Raw genomic sequence first — 4,969 nt, 5'->3', positions numbered from 1 at the left:
AACTGCCAGAGTCTGCACCATTCAACAATTCTCTGCAGGTCGTTCTGCAAATTCTTACTATCTTCTGGCGTTACTACTTTGGTATAAACAACTGCATCATCTGCAAATAGCCTTAAAGAGCATCCGACGTTTTCTACTAGATCATTTATATATATTGTAAACAGCAACGATCCTGTCATACTTCCCTGTGGTACTCCGGATATTACCTTTACACCTGTCGATTTAGTTCCTTTAGGAGCGACGTTTTCAGTTCCACCTGCAAAAACTCTTGAATCCAGTCGGAGGTCTGCTCCGATACTCCGTAAGCTCTTTTTTTTTTCATTAAACGGCAATGCGGGACGGCGTCAAATGCTTTACTGAAAATCAAGGAACACAGCATCAACCTGAGCGCCGTTGTCCACTGCGCTGTGGATCTCATGGGGGAAGAGAGCGAGCTGAGTTTCGCAGGTTCTCTGTTGAGTTTTATAGAGGAATTGCTCATTTTCCAAGAACGTCATAATTCTTGAGCATAAAACATGTTCCATAATTCTACAACAGATTGACGTCAACGATATAGGTCTATAATTGTGTGGATGTGTCTTACGGATCGTAAGAACGGGAACGACCTGAGCTTCTGGGTAGCCGAGCGGTCTGGGGCGTCTTGTCACGGACCGCGCGACTTTGGTTCAAATGGCTCTGAGCACTATGGGACTTAACATCTGAGGTCATCAGTCCCCTAGAACTTAGAACTACTTAAACCTAACTAACCTAAGGACATCACACACATCCATGCCCGAGGCAGGATTCGAACCTGCGACCGCAGCGGTCGCGCGGTTCCAGACTGAAGCGCCTAGAACCGCTCAGCCACACCGGCCGACCACGCGACTTTCCCCGTCGCAGGTTCGAGTCCTCCCTCGGGCATGGGTGTGTGTGTCGTCCTTAGCGTTAGCTAGTTTAAGTTAGATGAAATAGTGTGTAAGCTTAGGGACAGATGATCTCAGCAGTTTGTTCCCATAAGGCCTTACCACAAATTTCCAAAAATTTACCCGCGCTTTTCCTCAGTCTGTAAGTACCTTTTGTTGCTCAAGCGATCTACGATAAATTATTGTTAGAAGGGGAGCAAGTTCTTTCTCATAATCTTTATAGAATATTATAGGTATATCATCTGGCCTTTCCAATACTAAGCTATTGTAGCTGCTTTTCAATTCCGCAATCGATTATCTCAGTATCTGCCATTTCGACGTTCGCACGGCGATTGAAAGGAGGGACAGTGTTACGATCTTTCGCGGTGAAACAACTCCGGAAGACCGAATTCAGTTATTTCGGCCTTCTCTCTGTTACCTTCTGTTTCGGTGCCGGTGTGGTTGCTGAGAGAATGAATAGATGATTTTGACTCACTGTCTGATTTTACATACGACCAAAATCTCTTAGGGTTTTTACTCAGGTCGGCTGACAACGTCTCACTTTCAAAATCATTGAACGCTTCTCTCATTGCTCTCCTTACGCTCATTTTCGCTTCGTTCAGCTTTTGTTTGTCTGCTAGGTTTTTAATTCTCTTGAATCTGAGATGAAATGCTCTTTGTTTACGTAGCGCTTTTCTAACACGGCTGTTAAACCATTGTGGATCTTCTCCATCCCTTAAAACCTTACTCGGAACATACTTGTCTAGGGCATATTGAACGATGGCTTTAAATTTTTTCCATTTTTCTCCATATCTCCGTCCATATCACCGAATATTTGATGCAGACTGCTGAGATATTCTGAAATTTGTATCCTGTCACCCTTGCTGAGCAAATGTATCTTCCTACCTTTCTTAGCATTCCTTGTAGGACTCGTCGTCATAGATGCTATCACAGCCTTATGATCACCGATACCTCCCTCTACGTTAACTGATTCGATCAGTTCAGGTCTGCTTGTTGCCAGGAGGTCTAAGACGTTACCCTCACGAGTCGGTTCTCTAACTGTCTGCTCAAGGTAATTTTCGGACAAGACATCCAGGACAGTGCCACACGATTCTCTGTCTCTGGCACCAGTTTTGATGGCATAACTCTCCCAATCTGTACCTGGCAAGTTGCAGTCACCTCCTATTACAACGGAATGATCAGGAAATTTACTAATGATATTCTGTCTGAAGCGCTCTAAAACTACAGATCCTGACCCAGGTGGTATATAAAAGTATCCGAACACCATTTTTGAGCGTTCTTTGATACTCCGTTTCACCCATATTAATTCACATTCGGAATCTGTGATAACCTCGCTAGATTTTATCGAATTTTTTGCTGCAATAAACACGCCGCCACCATTGGCGACTAACGTATCCTTACGATAAACATTCCACTCTGAACTTAGAATTTCGTTGTCATTGACGTCTGGCTTCAACCAGCTTTCTGTTGTTAGTACTGTCTGTGCATTATAACCTTCAGTAAGTGATACAAATTCTGGGACCTTTCCTTGGATGCTCCTGCAGTTTACTAGAACATATCAATCTTTTCTATCTCGGATCTGCGAGGATCAAGATTCTCTCAGGTCGATGTGGCTGATTTAACAGGCAAATCAACTTTGCTCCCAAGGGTGGAGAGGTGGGAGGGGGTGGTCCCCTATCCAAAAACAGCCCCAAGTGCACGCCACACGTACTTTGCTACACTAGCAGCCGCTTCCTCCGTGTAGTGCACGCCAGACCTAAGGGGAACCCTACAATTCTGCACCCAATTTGGAGGTCGAGAAATTCGTATCTGGTATCGTTGCAGAGCCGTCTGAGCCTCTGATTTAGACCTTCCACTCTGCTCCAAACCAGAATTTTATAAGAATGTCGAAACACGATTTCGAATATATCGTACAAGCAGTTCATCCGAGTATTGATAATACCGACAATGTGTATGCCAGAATGAGATTTTCACTCTGCAGCGGAGTGTACGCTGTGGCTAAGCCATGTCTCCGCAATATCCCCTCTTTCAGGAGTGCTAGTTCTGCAAGGTTCGCAGGAGAACTTCTGTAAAGTTTGGAAGGTAGGAGACGAGATACTGGCAGAAGTAAAGCTGTGAGGAGGGGGCGTGAGTCGTGCTTGGGTAGCTCAGTTGGTAGAGCACTTGCCCGCGAAAGGCAAAGGTCCCGAGTTCGAGTCTCGGCCCGGCACACAGTTTTAATCTGCCAGGAAGTTTCATATCAGTGTACACTCTGCTGCAGAGTGAAAATCTCATTCTGGAAACATCCCCCAGGCTGTGGCTAAGCCATGTCTCCACAATATCCTTTCTTTCAGGAGTGTTAGTTCTGCAAGGTTTGCAGGAGAACTTCTGTAACGTTTGGAAGATAGGAGACGAGATACTGGTAGAAGTAAAGCTGTGAGGACGGGGCGTGAGTCGTGCTTGGGTAGCTCAGTTGGTAGAGCACTTGCCCGCGAAAGGCAAAGGTCCCGAGTTCGAGTCTCGGTCCGGCACACAGTTTTAATCTGCCAGGAAGTTCAATGTGTATGCCAGTTGTAAACCGACTGGAGACGACACATTAGTCTTTTACCTACTAGTGATTCGTGCATTAGTTCAATGTACTTTCTAAAGTTCTCTATTTATCATAAGCCTGATGGAACCAGAGGTATACAACAGCGCTTTGATAGAAAGACTGAAAGATTTCATTAATGGAGGTTTCAAGTAAGAATACAATTTTTATTTTTATTTTTTTTTCACCAGCACAAACAATTGTCTACGCTTTCAGTTCTTGCTTCAGATTCGTCTCGATATAGTATGAAACTCATGGCATAAAATACAAACAATGTGGGTGAAAAGCCATCAGCGCTTCCACTCTTCCTATTTAACCTTTTGCCTAATTTTTGGCATAGTTTCAAATTTTTTTGTATGTTCCATGAAGCCTGATTCCGAGCTCATCAGCAACAGCTTTACAGCTGTTTTTTTTTTTTAATGAGATCTTTGTAAACAGTACTTTCGACCTGCCATAGCTCTGGTCGTAGATGAACGGTATTAATTAAATTCATAGTTCTATCGTTCGTCCAAGTCTCCATTCCTTCATACAACAAAATCACAACAATCAACTGCAATACTTGTGGCTACATGTAAGCGCACAAACTTCCGGACGAAAGCAAAACTATATTCTTCTCGCTCAGAGACATGACCCGAGCGCTGTCGTTGAGAAAAGTAGGACACAAAGGTGAGAGCGAGAGGGAAGCATTTACAGACAAAGACAGAGAGAGATATTGCCCTGCAATACGAAATATTCTTCAGCCTTGATGGACAACACTGGAAACCCCTCAGCAATGCATCCGCAGCTACCTAAAACATCAGCAGTACTCCCCAGTTACACCGCAGAATTGCCGTACATTATAGCCACATTGCGCAACAATGTTGACAGTAACATTACTCCAGAAAAATATTGTGGTAAAATACATCACATCAAAACGCACCTTCACACCTCTCATTCCTACTGCCGAACCCATATTCTCCAGAAACGCTTCTATAATAGTCTCTACGTATATATAGTCCACATTCCATTCGTTTCTTTTTTACTTGTTCTGTATTCCTGAATATTCACGTTCTTCGCCAGATGAGTGTGTGTGTGTGTGTGTGTGTGTGTGTGTGTGTGTGTGTATGGAGTGTGTGTGTGTGTGCCATAATAGCTTAGGCATTGCTGTGTGGCCTGCTATTCCGATAAGAGATATTTCTAAAGATATGAAGGCAAACGAGCCCCTTACAGAGAGACGACGCCCACCTGAATCTCAGGGAGATAAACGAGTAAGATATATAATGCCTTTGCTTTCATAACAAGTACGGAACTGAAAGAGTAATGATTCCGATCGTCGGTAGTAAAACAATTGTCCGTAATCAAGTTCGATCTCGTTTATCTCATGCCTCTGCCGCTCTTGATGTCAATCGACAGGTATACTCACTCCGTTCAAGATTACCATTTATGTAACCAAGCAAGTGTTCTCGCAGTGTCTTGACGTGTAATGAAGCTGTTAAACAGTGGATTTTCTCTCTTGTTTTGT

The 4,969-nt window shown here is 43.8% G+C and overlaps 1 non-coding gene across 1 annotated transcript; it reads left to right on the top strand.

The window, feature by feature from the left end:
• The first annotated feature begins 3,037 nt into the window (after positions 1–3,037).
• Trnas-cga lies at positions 3,038–3,112 on the top strand. Its single transcript has one exon. It is a non-coding gene; the product is annotated as a tRNA-Ser (tRNA).
• Positions 3,113–4,969: the final 1,857 nt, after the last annotated feature.

This window comes from Schistocerca piceifrons, chromosome 6, assembly GCF_021461385.2.
Source record: "Schistocerca piceifrons isolate TAMUIC-IGC-003096 chromosome 6, iqSchPice1.1, whole genome shotgun sequence".
In the NCBI taxonomy this organism is placed as follows: Eukaryota; Metazoa; Arthropoda; class Insecta; order Orthoptera; family Acrididae; genus Schistocerca; species Schistocerca piceifrons.
Note: the sequence above shows the minus strand (reverse complement) of the source record. Positions and strands in the feature narration are given on the sequence as shown.